Raw genomic sequence first — 17,074 nt, forward strand, 5'->3', positions numbered from 1 at the left:
TGTCGTGAGCTAGGCGAGTACGCTTATTGGTCACAATCCCCCCTGCTGTGCTGAACGTCCTTTCGGACAGGACACTGGATGAGGGGCAAGCCAACAGTTCGATTGCAAATTGGGCAAGCTCTGGCCAGAGGTCAAGCCTGCCCGCCCAGTAGTCCAGGGGTTCATCCCTCCTCAGAGCGTCCACATCGGCCGTTAACCCGATGTAGTCGGACACCTGATGGTCTAGGCGTTCCCTGATGCTGGATCTGGATGACACCTGTCGATGGGTCGGCTGAAAGAATGACCTCATATCCGAAGTCACCAACACATCTTCAAACCGGCCTCTTCTTGCAGGCGCTGTTGGATTGGTACCCGCAACTCCTTCTCTGGGAGTGGGAATTGCTCCTCTGCCAGCGCACGCAAAAGCAGAATGCAGAATTTCTCGAAGCAAGGCCTGGAAGTGCTGCATTCTGACAGCCCTCTGTGACGGCGGTAACATTTCCGCCATTTTGTGTTTGTACCGGGGGTCTAAGTACGTTGCCACCCAGTACTGGTCCTTGACCCTTATGCTTTTTATACGGGGTCCCTATTAAAACACTGGAGCATGAAGGCCCCCATTTGCACTAAACTGGAAGCGGTGTGGTGGCCTGGCTCCTGCTCATCATCCAGGATAATGTCGTCCTCTTCATTCTCCTCTCCCCATCCACGCACAACAGGGATCCCAGAAAGGTTTAAAGCATGCTCTTCTTGCTCCTAATCATCCGCCCCGGCACCATCCTCCTCTGACTCCTCTTCAGACTCCTGTTGTTCACTTGTCTCAGACAGAGTAGCCCCCCCTGGGAATTCATCCAGCATTGCGACTTCCTCATCTTCCCGCTCCTGCTCCTCCACAGCTTGATCAATGACACGATGCAATGCACGCTCCATAAAGAAGGCATAAGGTACCATGTCACTGATGGCGCCATGGCTGCGACTGACCAGTTTGGTGATCTCCTCCAATGGGCGCAGAAGTCTGCATGCGTCGCGCATGAGCAGCCACTGGCGCGGTGAAAAAAAACCCAGCTCCCCAGAACCGGTTCTGCCGCAGAGTTCATACAGGTAGACGTTAACTGCACGTTTCTGCTGGAGCAGCCTATCAAGCATATATAAGGTTGAGTTCCATCGCGTCGGGCAATCGCAAATAAGACGTCTGACCGGCAGATTGTGTCGCCGCTAAATGTCAGCAAGGCGAGCCATGGCCGTGTAAGATCTTCTGAAATGGGCCGAGATTTTCCTTGCCTGCCGCAAGATGTCCTGGACCCCAGGGTATTTGACAAGGAATCGCTGAACGACCAAGTTGAAGACGTGTGCCATGCATGGCACGTGCGTGATTTTGCCCTGTTTCAATGCGCTAAGCAGATTGGCACCGTTGTCACACACCACTTTACCAACTGTCAAATTGAGCGGTGTTAGCCACTGATCTGCCTGTGAAAGCAAAGCTGAAAGGAGTGCCGGGCCAGTGTGGCTCTTGGGTTCCAGGCACAACAGACGCAGCACAGCATGGCAACGTCTCACCTGGCATGTCGAATAGGTTCTGGGGAGCTTGGGCGGCGCAGCGGAAGAGACGCTAGCAGCGGAAAAGGAGGAGTCAGCCGAGGAGGAGAGGGAGGAGGATGGAGTAGGAGAAGGAGGAGAAGAAGAGTCAGGCCTGCATGCAATCCGTGGCAGTAAAACCAAATCTACACGGGTGCCACGGGTTACATGCTTGACGGCCGTCAGAAGGTTCACCCAGTGGGTAGTAAAAGTGATATACCTTCCCTGCCCGTATTTGCTAGACCACGTGTCTGTGGTCAGATGTATCTTGGCACCGACACTGTGTGCCAGAGATACATTCACTTGCCGCTGAACATGGCCATATAGCTCTGGGATGCCCTTCTCTGAGAAATACTTCCTTCCTGGGACCTTCCATTGTGGTGTTCCAATGGCCACAAATTTGCGAAAGGCCTCCGAGTCCACCAGTTTATATGGCAGTAGTTGGCGGGCTATCAGTTCTGACAAGCCAGCCGTCAACCGTTGGGCAAGAGGGTTATCCGGCGTCATCATTTTTTACGCTCGAACATTAGGCCCACGGAAGCTTGCCTTTTTGCAGAAAAACATGAGCTTGGCGTGATGGAAGGTAGAGTGGAGGACAGGAGAGAGGAGAAGGAGAAGTAGAAGACGAGGCTGGACGGTGAGAGCCTGCAGTGTGGCTTTGTGTGTTCCGTTGCTTCCACTTGGCTCGGTGATGGCTGCTCATGTGCCTTCTTAAGGAGGTCGTCCCTAGGTGAGTGTTGGGCTTACCGCAACTAATGCGTTGACTGCAAAGATTGCAGATGGCAACGCTATTGTCAGCAGCGGACGCGTTAAAAAAAGCCCATACTGCGGAGCCATGTGCCGGTGTCCTGGGAGTGCCAGATGTGACCGTACATGGTCGATGACTCGCTCCTGATACGTTTGCAGTCTGCTTTGTCCCTCCTGTGCAATGTAAGTTATTCCTGCTTCTCCTCCCTATCTGCTGGTCCATATCTCCCTCTGAACTCCCCTCCTCTTCCTCTCTTGTGGGCACCCACGTGACATCACTAGACACGTCATCATCAATGTCACCTTCCCCACCGCTATAAGTAGAGATCTCGGAGTAGGCAGCAACACCGGGAACCAACCTCCTCCTTGGGCTGATCTGGGTACTGTCGTCAGACTGCTGAGTAGCGGTTGTTGCTGCCTCCTCTTCCTGATCCAATACCAAGAGTGGCTGCGCATCAGAAATGTCTTGATATGGATCGGAAAATAATTCCTGTGACTCAAGCGGAAGGTATGTGGTGGTGGTGGTGTTGTTGGTGGTAGTGTCTTTGGGGGTGCACATAGCAGATAGTGAAGAAGAGGGTGCAGATCGAGAGGATGAGGAGGGTGCAGAAGAGTAAGGCTGAGCGAGCAACTCAACCAAGTCTGGTGCGTCCTTTAAAGTAATTGAACGCACCTTCTGCAACTTCCCACTTTGGCTCAAGCCTGTTGCTCCTACCCTACCCCTACCACCCCTGCGGAAGGGCCTGCCTCTTCCTCTGCCTGTCATTTTTTATATGACCCTGTGACAAAACTCTCAGTCCCTATACCGATGAAGGACTGCTGCAGTATAGGGCAGCGGTCAGCAGTAGTGCACCTCAACTCTATGTATTGTGGACCTATACCAGTCCTTATAGAGTAGCAGACTGTACCTCACTCAACCCTATGTACTGTAGCACCCTATACCTTACCAGTCCTTATAAGGACTTTTGTGCACCAAGTAGGTTGTGTGTGAGTGATTAGCAGACTGTACGTCAGTCCCTATACCGATGAAGGACTGCTGCAGTATAGGGCAGTGGTCAGCAGTAGTGCACCTCAACCCTATGTATTGTGGACCTATACCAGTCCTTATAGAGTAGCAGACTGTACCTCACTCAACCCTATGTACTGTAGCACCCTATACCTTACCAGTCCTTATAAGGACTTTTGTGGACCAAGTAGGTTGTGTGTGAGTGATTAGCAGACTGTACGTCAGTCCCTATACCGAAGAAGGACTGCTGCAGTATAGGGCAGCGGTCAGCAGTAGTGCACCTCAACCCTATGTATTGTGGACCTATACCAGTCCTTATAGAGTAGCAGACTGTACCTCACTCAACCCTATGTACTGTAGCACCCTATACCTTACCAGTCCTTATAAGGACTTTTGTGGACCAAGTAGGTTGTGTGTGAGTGATTAGCAGACTGTACGTCAGTCCCTATACCGATGAAGGACTGCTGCAATATAGGGCAGCGGTCAGCAGTAGTGTACCTCAACCCTATGTACTGTGGACCGATACCAGTCCTTATAGAATGGCAGACTGTACCTCACTCAACCCTATGTACTGTAGCACCCTAGACAGACCAAGTTACCAGTCCTTATAAGGAGCTTTGTGGAACAAGTGGGTTGTGAATGATTAGCAGACTGCAGCAGAAGGGCAGCAGTCAAGTATAATATTCTTTCTATATTTGGAAGAAAGAATATTATACGTGTACAAGCCTATTACCATACCACTGATACCAGTCCTGAAAAGAACCTTTGTGGAACTAATAGTAACAGTTACTGATTAAACTAAGGCCACGTACACACGGGCGGACTGTCTGCCCAACTTAGTCCGCCGAAAAACACATTTCAGCGGACAGTCTGCTCGTGTGTGGGCTTCAGCGGACTTTTTCAGCGGACAGTCTGGCGGACTAAGTCTTTCGGAATGTTGGAAAGACTGTCCGTCGGACTCGCATTTCAGCGGACAGTCCGCCGTGTGTGTGCCAGTCCGCCCTACTTTTGAAATGAGCGGACTTTTCCCGCCCGGAGAAAAGTCCGCTCATTTCGAGCGGGTATCCAGGTAGGCGGGGCCCGCGACGGAGACGTCGCTGGCCCCGCCGGCTGGTATGGACTTAAAGAGGAAGTAAACCCTTTCAAACCACTTTGACCTACAGGTAAGCCTAGATTAAGGCTTACCTGTAGGTCCAAGCAATATCTCCTAAACCTATATGGTTTAGGAGATATTTGCCCGAAAATGGGCACCGCTGTCTATGGCGCATGCGCCGTAGACAGTGGCGCGCAGGCGCACTAAATGCGGCAAGTCCAAGAATGGATTTGCCTAATTTGTCGACTCCCGTGCGCATGCGCGGGAGTGACGTCATCGCGGCTTCGCCAAATGGCAGCGGCGGAGCTGCGAGACGCGACTCCCGTGCGCATGCGCGGGAGTGACGTCATCGCGGCTTCGCCGCTGTGATTCGTCGGAGCTGCGAGACGCCACCAGCAAGATGGATGCGGCGGACTACAGGGGACAGCGGCAACTTCGCTGGCTCCTGTGTCAGGTAAGTGACACATAATGAGCTACTATGCGATGCATAATAGTCCATTATGCTTTACCTTTGCAGGGAAAAAAAGAGGAAGTAAACCCATCAGGGTTTACTTCCTCTTTAAAGGGGAACCCCAACGCCGAAAAAAATCGGCGTGAGGGTTCCCCCCAAGTTCACAACAGACCCTTGTCCGAGCACGCTACCCGACCGGCCAGGAAAGGGGGGCGAGCGAGCGCCCCCCCCCCCCCTCCTGAGCCGTACCAGGCCGCGTGCCCTCAACATGGGGGGTGCCTTGGGGAAGGGGGGGCCGCGCGGCCCCCCCACCCCAAAGCACCTTGTCCCCATGTTGATGAGGACAAGGGCCTCTTCCCGACAACCCTGGCCGTTGGTTGTCGGGGTCTGCGGGCGGGGGGCTTATCGGAATCCGGGAGCCCCCTTTAATAAGGGGGCCCCGGATACCGGCCCCCCACCCTATGTGAATGAGTATGGGGTACAATGTACCCCTACCCATTCACCTGTGAAAAAAAGTAAAAAAAAAACACAACACAGGGTTAAAATATTTTATTGCACAGCTCCGGGGGTCTTCCGTCTTCGGGGGTCTTCTCGCCGGACTCCTCCGCTCTCTTCTTGTAGCTCTTTTGCTAGCGGAGGAGTCCGGCTTTCTTCCTCCCCGCAGGCCTCTTCTCCCGACTTCGGGGGTCTTGTCCCCCTCTTCGGTTCTTCTGCCGGGCCACCGCGCCTTCTTATAGCTCTTTTACAGGCGGTGGCCCGGTCTTCTGTCGCCGCCGTCGCCGCCGTCGCCGCCGTCGCCGCTGTCGCCGCCGTCGCCTTCCATTCTTCTTCTTCTTCTTCTTCTTCTTCTTCTTCTTCTCCAGGAGATGTTGCCTCGACGATCTCTCCGGCCGGAATGCCAGAGCCGCGCTGCGTGGCCACTTATATAGTGACAATGGGGCGGTGTCACATGGTATATGTCACATGGGCTGGTCACATGGGTTGATGTCACATGGGGACTATGACATCGTAAGAGGGCGGGGTCACCATGTGACACCAACCCATGTGACATAAAGCCATGTGACACTGCCCCATTGTCACTATATAAGTGGCCGCGCAGCGCGGCTCTGGCATTCCGGCCGGAGAGATCGTCGAGGCAACATCTCCTGGAGAAGAAGAAGAAGAAGAAGAAGAAGAAGAAGAACGGAAGGCGACGGCGGCGACGGCGGCGACGGCGGCGACGGCGGCGACAGCGGCGACAGAAGACCGGCCACCGCCTGTAAAAGAGCTATAAGAAGGCGCGGTGGCCCGGCAGAAGAACTGAAGAGGGGGACAAGACCCCCGAAGTCGGGAGAAGAGGCCTGCGGGGAGGAAGAAAGCCGGACTCCTCTGCTAGCAAAAGAGCTACAAGAAGATAGCGGAGGAGTCCGGCGAGAAGACCCCCGAAGACGGAAGACCCCCGGAGCTGTGCAATAAAATATTTTAACCCTGTGTTGTGTTTTTTTTGTACTTTTTTTCACAGGTGAATGGGTAGGGGTACATTGTACCCCATACTCATTCACATAGGGTGGGGGGCCGGTATCCGGGGCCCCCTTATTAAAGGGGGGCTCCTGGATTCCGATAAGCCCCCCGCCCGCAGACTCCGACAACCAACGGCCAGGGTTGTCGGGAAGAGGCCCTTGTCCTCATCAACATGGGGACAAGGTGCTTTGGGGTGGGGGGGCCGCGCGGTCCCCCCTTCCCCAAGGCACCCCCCATGTTGAGGGCACGCGGCCTGGTACGGCTCAGGAGGGGGGGCGCTCGCTCGCCCCCCTTTCCTGGCCGGCCGGGTAGCGTGCTCGGACAAGGGTCTGTTGTGGACTCGGGGGGCACCCCCACGCCGATTTTTTTCGGCGTTGGGGTTCCCCTTTAATTCCATTCCAGGCGGCGGGGCCAGCGACGTCTCCTTCGCGGGCCCCGCCTACCTGGAGACGCGCTCGAAATGAGCGGACTTTCCTCCGCGTGTGTGGGCGAGTCCGTTCATTTCAAAAGTAGGGCGGATTGTATGGCGGACTTAGTCCGCCGTATTAGTCCGCTCAAAAAGTGCCGTGTGTGGGCAAGTCCGTTCATTCGAAAGTATGACGGACTGTCTGTCGGATTGTCTGACGGACTTAGTTGGCCAGACAGTCCGCCACGTGTGTACGCGGCCTTACCCTCACTGCCTCACACACTGCTTCCTGCCTGTCCCTATATAAACTGACAAAACAGAGGCTACTGGAACAATAATTGAAATAGCACTTTTGTGGACCTGATAGTAACAGCTAATGACTAAACTGGCTGTCCCTGCAGCACACACCGTCCTGTCCCTTTCTCTAAACTGACAAAAGACACTCAGGCTGCTGCAACAATCACTAGCACAGCACTGCCTATCCTGAACTACACCTAAGGCCGCGTACACACGGGCTGACTGTTCGCCCAACCTTGTCCGCTGAACAGTGTTTGGGCGGACAGTCCGCTCGTGTGTGGGCTTTCAGCGGACAGTTTCAGCGGACAGTTGGACGGACAAAGTCTTTCGGAAATTCCGAAAAACTGTCCGCTGAAACTGTGTTTGAGCGAACAGTCCGCCCGTGTGTAGGCTACTTTCGAAATGAGCAAACTGTTCCCGCTCGGAAAGTCCGCCCATTTCGAGCGCGTGTACAGGTAGGCGGGGCCCGCGAAGGAGACGTCGCGGGCTCCGCCGCCTGGAATGGACTTAAAGGGGAACCCAACGCCGAAAAAAATCGGCGTGGGGGTTCCCCCAAAGTCCACACCAGACCCTTGTCCGAGCACGCTACCCGGCCGGCCAGGAAAGGGGGGCGAGCGAGCGCGCCCCCCCTCCTGAGCCGTACCAGGCCGCGTGCCCTCAACATGGGGGGTGCCTTGGGGAAGGGGGGGCCGCGCGGCCCCCCCACCCCAAAGCACCTTGTCCCCATGTTGATGAGGACAAGGGCCTCTTCCCGACAACCCTGGCCGTTGGTTGTCGGGGTCTGCGGGCGGGGGGCTTATCGGAATCCGGGAGCCCCCTTTAAGAAGGGGGCCCCCGGATACCGGCCCCCCACCCTATGTGAATGAGTATGGGGTACAATGTACCCCTACCCATTCACCTGTGAAATAAAGTACAAAAAAAACACAACACAGGGAAAAAATATTTTATTGCACAGCTCCGGGGGTCTTCCGTCTTCGGGGGTCTTCTCGCCGGACTCCTCCGCTATCTGTGTGTAGCTCTTTTGCTAGCGGAGGAGTCCGGCTTTCTTCCTCCCCGCCGCCGGCCTCTTCTCCCGACTTCGGGGGTCTTGTCCCCCTCTTCGGTTCTTCTGCCGGGCCACCGCGCCTTCTTGTAGCTCTTTTGCAGGCGGTGGCCCGGTCTTCTGTCGCCGCTGCCTTCCGTTCTTCTGTCGCCGCCTTCGGTTCTTCTGCCGGGCCACCGCGCCTTCTTGTAGCTCTTTTACAGGCGGTGGCCCGGTCTTCTGTCGCCGCTGTCGTCGCCGCCGCCGCCGCCTTCCGTTCTTGTTCTTCTTCTTGTTGTTCTTCTTCTTCTCCTGGAGATGTTGACTCGACGAGCTCTCCGGCCGGAATGCCAGAGCCGCGCTGTGCGGTCACTTATATAGTGACAATGGGGCGGTGTCACATGGTATATGTCACATGGGTTGGTCACATGGGTTGATGTCACATGGGGACTATGACATCGTAAGGGGGCGGGGTCACCATGTGACCAACCCATGTGACATATACCATGTGACACCGCCCCATTGTCACTATATAAGTGACCGCACAGCGCGGCTCTGGCATTCCGGCCGGAGAGCTCGTCGAGTCAACATCTCCAGGAGAAGAAGAAGAAGAACAAGAAGAAGAACAAGAACGGAAGGCGGCGGCGGCGGCGACGACAGCGGCGACAGAAGACCGGGCCACCGCCTGTAAAAGAGCTACAAGAAGGCGCGGTGGCCGGCAGAAGAACCGAAGGCGGCGACAGAAGAACGGAAGGCAGCGGCGACAGAAGACCGGGCCACCGCCTGCAAAAGAGCTACAAGAAGGCGCGGTGGCCCGGCAGAAGAACCGAAGAGGGGGACAAGACCCCCGAAGTCGGGAGAAGAGGCCGGCGGCGGGGAGGAAGAAAGCCGGACTCCTCCGCTAGCAAAAGAGCTACACACAGATAGCGGAGGAGTCCGGCGAGAAGACCCCCGAAGACGGAAGACCCCCGGAGCTGTGCAATAAAATATTTTTTCCCTGTGTTGTGTTTTTTTTTGTACTTTATTTCACAGGTGAATGGGTAGGGGTACATTGTACCCCATACTCATTCACATAGGGTGGGGGGCCGGTATCCGGGGGCCCCCTTCTTAAAGGGGGCTCCCGGATTCCGATAAGCCCCCCGCCCGCAGACCCCGACAACCAACGGCCAGGGTTGTCGGGAAGAGGCCCTTGTCCTCATCAACATGGGGACAAGGTGCTTTGGGGTGGGGGGGCCGCGCGGCCCCCCCTTCCCCAAGGCACCCCCCATGTTGAGGGCACGCGGCCTGGTACGGCTCAGGAGGGGGGGCGCGCTCGCTCGCCCCCCTTTCCTGGCCGGCCGGGTAGCGTGCTCGGACAAGGGTCTGGTGTGGACTTTGGGGGAACCCCCACGCCGATTTTTTTCGGCGTTGGGGTTCCCCTTTAAGCCCATTCCAGGCGGCGGAGCCCGCGACGTCTCCTTCGCGGGCCCCGCCTACCTGTACACGCGCTCGAAATGGGCGGATTTGCCTCCTCCTTACGTGGGCGAGTCCGTTCATTTCAAAAGTTGAGCGAACTGTTTGGCAAACAGTTCGCTGAAACAGTCCGCTCGTGTGTGGGCAAGTCCGCTCATGCAAATTTTGAGCGGACTGTTTGCCGAAACTGTTTGACGAACAAGGTTGGGCAAACAGTCCGCGCGTGTGTACGCGGCCTAACACCTATACCAGTCCTGAAAAGAACTTTTGTGTACCAAATGGCTAGTGATTTGGGTCACTGTAATCTCTCCCTGCTCCACACAGCAACCTCTCCCTATAGTGACAGAAGAAAGAATGTAAAATTGCCGCCGGATCGGGTGTATTTATAAGTTAGGGTGAATGTCCAAGTGTCCATGTGCTGTAATGTCTCAATTGGCTGTCCTGTACCCCATGATGGATGTGTCATCATAGGTCAAAGTTCTTTTACACAGTAAACACGGAAGTCCGCCGGGCGAATTGTGCCAATAGTCCGCTGAATGAGCGGACCGCGAACAGCTGAAATTCGCCGCGAAGCTACCGCCGGGTGAACCGTTCGGCCATCACTACCCACGAGTGTTCTTCAAGTTTAGTTGCCCTACGTGTTTTACAACAACGTCTGTGGCAGAGACATTATCTTGTATGTTCTACAACGTCTGTGGCAGAGACTTGATCCTGAGTAAGCACCTTGGTGGCTGCTAGGCCTTGTTAGAGAGGGACTGTCCAACTTGAGTGAACATCCAGTTGCAAATGGCTATTCTCTGGATGCAGTCAAAGTAAGCAAGTTCTTCAACAATTTGACTTTGACATTTATGCCCCGTACACACGAGCGGACTTTTCGACATCCAAACTCCGACGGACTGAGTCCGTCAGACTATCCGATCGTGTGTGGGCTGCAACGGACTTTAGCTTCGCTAAAGTCTGACGGACTTTAGAAATGAAGCATGCTTCAAATTTTCCCGACGGAACTCCGCCGGACCCGGTCCCCTTCGAATAATTAGCTCGTGTGTGTGCTACTCCGACGGACTAAAACCGACGCTAGGGCAGCTATTGGCTACTGTCTATGAACTTCCTACGTCGAATCCAGTCGTACGTCATCACGTTCGACTCCGTCGGAGTTTGGTGTGATGGTGTGTGGTCAAGTCCGTTCGGTCGAAAAGTCCGCCAGAACTCCGTCGGAACTCCTGCGGAACTCCTTTGGAGGTCTGTCAGACTTAATCCCTCTCGTGTGTACGGGGCATAAGAGTACCTGAACCTTTCCAACCCTCTGATCCCAATTTAAGAGACTGTTCATTGTCTACATTTTTGCAAATAAAATCCATTCAAGTGGATCTGTTGTCAGTCTCTCAAGTTACTGGGCCATCTACCACAGGATACCCCTAGACGTGAAGCAAGTGGAACAGAAGGTAACGGTAAGCCCAAATCTAACCAGCAGCTCCTTGGGGGGTAGTGCTACATGTGCTAGGAACTACAATTTAAAAAGCAGCTGTGCACTATAACCCAGACACCAGGCACAGATAATATATGTAAAAAGAGTGCAGTGCTAAAAATAAAAATAAATCGAAAAGTGCATTTGTGCAAATACAAACAAATGTACTAATATGCAGACAATCAATTGTATATAAACAATAATTTAGGGGGACCCCCATGCATTTTGTGGGGAAATCCCCATGCCATTTTTATCAATGAACTTTTATGTTTATTGCGGACCGACAATTCATTACGAGTAGTTTTAAATTACTTTTTTTTCCTTTAGAAATTAAATTTTGCTGTCAGACTTTTCTAAACATGGGAAACATGTGCCCCTTTACAGGCATACTATAGACACCCCCAGGTACGAAATTCAAAGGAATAAATACTTTTTTTATTGTTTCACTTTAAGCATTATTAAAATCACTGCTCCTGAAAAAACTTCAGTTTTTAAAACTTTTTTTGCATTGATACATGTCCCCTGGGGCAGGAGCCGGGTCCCCAAACACTTTTTATGATAATACCATGCATATAAGCCTTTAAAATTATCACTTTTGATTTCTCCCATAGACTTTTAAAGGGTGTTCCGTGGCTTTCGAATTTGCTGCAAACACCCAAAATTGTTTGCTGTTCGGCGAACTGGCGAGCAGCCAATGTTCGAGTCGAACATGAGTTTGACTCGAACATAAAGCTCATCCCTGATGGTGATAGGTGTCACACCGTCAGGTGTGTGATCATCATTTCCAAACACTTTTTTCGCCCATGGGACTTTCTTTGATGCAATTCAGCTTTATATTAACTTTTTGTTTGCACTATTGCACTTTATTCACATGTGAAGTTATTTTGCATATGTGTCTTCAAACTTTATTCACAGTTATTATTGTTTATATACTTTATACAAAAAGCGGCTGACTGACAACACTCAGGGCCCCCCAGCCTAAATAAAGCAAGGGTCCCCTGTCAGGCCCCACGGTTGACCTGCCCCTACATTTTGCACAAAGTACAACATCTGTGTTTTTTTTTAATGGGACCTGGTGGGGGTCTCTCTCTAACAATGTCCATTAGACAGTCTGTTAGAAAGCATCCCCTCCAGGCCCCATTGGAGTCTACAACAGAGTCTAATGGGACCTGGAGGGGGGAGATCTCTCTTTAACAGTGTCCATTGTCCATTAGAGAATCTCTGTTACAGATAGATCCCCCTCCAGGACCTATTAGAGACTACAAAGTAGTCTAATTGGACCAGGAGGGGGGGCTTTCTAACAGAGGCAATTTCAATGTCCATTAGAGAGTCTGTTGGAAAAAGTCCCCTCCACGTCCCATTAGAGACTACAAAGGAGTATAATGGAACCTGGAGAGGGGCCTCTTTACAACAAAGTGAACAGTAAATACCTTCATTCACACCTCCTTGTACCATGACTCTCACCGCTGCCCAGTGGCGTACCAAGTGGGGGCCACACACTGGGAAGGTGTCAAGCCAGTGCCCCCCCTCCACGACTGAAGCGGTGACAGCATGGCGAGTTTAGGCAGTGGAACGGTGACAGGGCAGGTTGAATGGGGGTCTGCACTGAATGGGGGGTCTGCACTGAAGGAAGGGTCTGTACTGAAAGGGGAGGTCTGCACTGAATGGGCGGTCTGGACTGATGGGGGGTCTGCACTGAATGGTGGGGTCTGCACTGAATGGTGGGGTCTGCACTAAATGGGGGGTCTGCCCTGAATGGGGGGGTCTGCACTGAATGGGGGAGTCTGCACTGAATTGGGGTCTGCACTGAAGGGGGGTCTGTACTGTAGGGGGGGGTCAGTGTAATATGAAGGGGGTCCAGACCTGTGGGGGGCTGTATAATGTAAAGGAGTCCAGAGGTGCAGGGTGCTGTGTAATGTAAAGGGGTCCAGAGATGCAGGGTGCTGTGTAATGTAAAGGGGTCCAGAGGTAACAAAGAGATATTGGGGGATGCAGAGGTATGTAGGGGGCACAGTGGGATGTTTTTAAATTTTAACGTAGGGGGGTGCCAGATATAGGATCCGCCTTGGTTGCCAAATGCTGTAGGTATGCTCCTGCTGCTGCCCCAACTTCTCACAAAGTAGACCTGTAAAAGGAGCTGAAGCTCCAAGCACATAGCCTGCCTTTGTCTGATCTGTACAGTACTCCCGGACGTCTCCCGACTTCCTGAGACGTCACTTCCTTGCTCTCCATGCTGGTTCCGTTGGACCTTCTGATGGCCAAGGGATATTCACCAGACCGCCTACTATCTCAGTAGCCTGCATGTGCTGGACACTAGGAGATACTTGGTTACCCTCTACAGTTGAGCCTGTTTTTAATTTCTATCTTGTGAGTGTTTCTTGTATCTTGCCATTAAATTGGTTCTGCTATTACTACATTTCCATGTGGCGCTTCCTGTGTCTCCCTTTCTTGTCCTAATTACAGAGTTGGCTTTCTCTGAGGACAGCTGCCTCCATCCATTATCATTTATTGATTTAATATGGACTTATAGACTAATTACTAATGTATTACTTAGGATCCTAACCCTCTTTATCTGCATGTTCACAGTAACACTGTCTCTTGCGCCTACAGTTACTGATATTTCCATAGAAATAAAATTGACACTGTGTTGCGCTCCTCATACCTTAACTATGGGCACTCCTCTGTGGTTGGCTGGTTCCCTAGTCCTCTGTGGTTGGTTTCTGTGAGTGGCTGGCTGGCTGGCACCCTACTTTTGCTGGATGGCTCCCTGGTGTAGGCGGGTCACCATGGGTGGCTGGCTTGCACCCTGGCCCTGCTATGGGTGGCTCACCGTGGGTGGCTTGCTGGTACCCTGGCCCTGCTGTGGGTTGGTTACCATCGTGGGTGGCTGGCTGGCACCATTGCCCTGCTGTGGCTGGCTGGTATGACCTTTCCTCTTCTTCTGATGTGAAGGAGGGACTTGGAGGGAGGCGGCAGCCTTTGTCCTAGCTGGGGATGGTAGAACTAGAAGGTTTGCAGCAGGCCCAGTGCACGGTGGGGCGTGGCGTTACATGTAATGACACCGCATTCATGTATGTGTCCTCTCTGTGTCCATTTGAGAGACTATGTTAGAAAGAGCCCCCATCAGTGCCCATCAATGAAGCCCGATCAGTGCCCATCAATGCAGCCTCACCAGTGCCCATCCACAGGTGAACACACAGGGAATGCAGAGACTGCAATGTAAACAGGCCCTCAGGGAAATCTGTCTATGTCACTGACATCTCCCTGTAGAAATGCTGATTTTCTGGCTGTCACCATGACCCCGGTCCTTTTACTCTGCCATGACATGCTGGGAGTTGTAGTGCTATCACACCTGAGACTTGTTGTTCCTCTAATTCCAGTCAGGGAATGAGGAGATCTGTAGCCCCCCGTCACCTCTCCAGATGGCCCTCCAGGTCCCGGATCTAGAGTTTGTAGAACTCCTTCCCCCCCTGGTGATGGGCTCCCCTCTGGTTCTCTCCTCAGCCTTCTTCTCCTTCTTCCCGCTCACACCCCCTTTCCCCTTCATCTTCTTGGGTGCCATGGCCACAACTCTGCTGTCTACAGCTTCCCCCTGCTAGGCAAACATGGGGAAGGATCCATGGCCAGACACACTTACTAGGAAGGTAGAGTGGACGGGCCTCAGTAGGGGCCAGGGGTGGGATTTTCTGAGCAGGGTGCAATGCTGGTTCCTATGATGAAGCCGACACTAGGTCTTGTGTTCAGGCCGTAAAAAGTTTGTTGCTGACTCACAAGTTCCAGCGGGCCCCCTTCCTTGACCGGGCCCTTGGACCAGGGCCGAAATGCCCAACCGGTCACTCCGCCCCTGTATACAATTGATCGTCTGTATATTAGTATATTTGTATTCGCATGAATGCACTTTTATATTTTTTATTTTTAGCGCTGCACTTTTTACATACAGTATCTCACAAAAGTACAATGTAAAGTAGTGAGTGTACAGCTTGTATAACAGTGTAAATGTGCTGCCCCCTCAAAATAACTCAACACACAGCCATTGATGTCTAAATTGCTGGCAACAAAAGTGAGTACAACCCTAAGTAATAATGTCCAAATTGGGCCCAATGTGTTAATATTTTGTGTTGCCACCATTATTTTCCAGCACTGTCTTAACCCTCTTGGACATGGAGTTCACCAGAGCTTCACAGGTTGCCACTGGAGTCCTCTTCCACTCCTCAATGATGACATCACAGAGCTGGTGGATGTTAGAGACCATGCGCTCCACCACCTTCCGTTTGAGGATGCCCCACAGATGCTCAATAGGGTTTAGGTCTGGAGACGTGCTTGGCCAGTCCATCACCTTTACCCTCAGATCCTTTAGCAGGGCAGGGGTCACCTTGAAGGTGTGTTTGGAGTCGTTATCATGTTGGAATACTGCCCTGGGGCCCAGTCTCTGAAGGCAGGGGATCATGCTCTGCTTCAGTATGGCACAGTACATGTTGGCATTCATGGTTCCCTCAATGAAATCCTCACCTAGTTTCCTCCCCACATGTTTGAACCAAATAAGTTAACTTGGTCTCATCAGACCACAGGACATGGTTCCAGTAATCCATGTCCTTTGTCTGCTTGTCTTCAGCAAACTGTGGGTTTTCTTGTGCATCATCTTTAGAAGGGGCTTCCTTCTGGGACGACAGCCATGCAGACCAATTTAATGCAGTGTGTGGTGTATGGTCTGAGCACTGACAGGCTGACCCCCAACCCCATTAACCTCTGCAGCAATGCTGGCAGCACTCATAAGTCTATTTCCCAAAGACAGCCCCTGGATATGATGCTGAGCACGTGCAATCAACTTCTTTGGTCAACCATGGTGAGGCCTGTTCTGAGTGGAACCTGTCCTGGTAAATGGCTGTATGGTCTTGACCACCATGCTGTAGCTCAGTTTCAGGGTCTTGGCAATCTTCTTATAGCCTAGGCCATCTTTATGTAGAGAAACAATTCTTTTTCTCAGATCCTCACTTCCAGTGACCAGTAACACTAACGAGTCACATGACACCAAGGGGGGAAAATAGCTAATTGGGCCCAATTTGGACATTTTCACTTAGGGTGGTACTCACTTTTGTTGCCAGCGGTTCAGACATAAATGGCTGTGTGTTGAGTTATTTTGAAGGGACAGCAAATTGACACTTAAACTAAATTTGGTGTGTATCTACCACAGGGTGGTCCTGGGGATACACCATAGAAAAACCCGCATGCCACGTCCTTTATGTAGTCTTTTGAACAAAAAAAAAAAAAGGGAGAAAGGAGGGAGATATAGTTGATATGTATGACACCAGGGTTTCTATATTATATGTTTTATATTTATTTCTGTTATGACATTATATAGTTGATTTATTATCTGTTATTTGTTTTAGTTTTTTCCTTTTTATGGTAATAATTTATTTTTTATGCTATTGTAAAAACTGCTCCCAGGCGTGGTCCCTGGGTAAATCATTTTTATTTTTTTTTCTATTGCCCTGTAGGTGAAATTGACAACAATGTGCGGCCACAAGAGCGCCGCCCATGCTGGCCAACTTCTGGGCTGATTGGGCGGCGCTACCTAACTGGGGGATTGGCTTTGTCCGTTCCCCGATGTGGATCCCCTGGATTTGCGGAATCCGATGGGCGCTGTGGGGAAATAAGGAGGGTTTGCGGCCTCCTTGTTTTGATGATCGGCGTATGTGATTGGTCGGGAGGTGGTGTCCTGTTTCGCTACCTTCCCTGTGTCTATGCCGACCACGGAGGCCGCTTGTTTCCTCCTCGCAGCGTCCGGGGGATTGACGTCACTCGGGGGGGTGTGGCCGGGATAGTGAACGTCACTTCCGCCTATTGCGGAGTGACGCCACTACTGGGATGGCTGTGCATAAATTGGACACGGTGGATCGGCGTCCCTACACAGCGGCCCGATGCTTTGATGGAAGATGGTGACTGAGGGGCCTCACTGTTTCCCTCCCACCTCAAGAACATCGGAATAACTTCAACCATATCCAGCTGGAAAGGCAAACCTGGGGATTTTTGATTGCAGTAAGAGGAGGTACTTGTCCTTAAAAAAAATGTTTTTGTATACAAACTA

This window comes from Lithobates pipiens, unplaced genomic scaffold (genome assembly GCF_037356315.1).
Source record: "Lithobates pipiens isolate NorthernLeopardFrog02 unplaced genomic scaffold, aLitPip1_a1.2 Scaffold_13, whole genome shotgun sequence".
Classification (NCBI taxonomy): domain Eukaryota; kingdom Metazoa; phylum Chordata; class Amphibia; order Anura; family Ranidae; genus Lithobates; species Lithobates pipiens.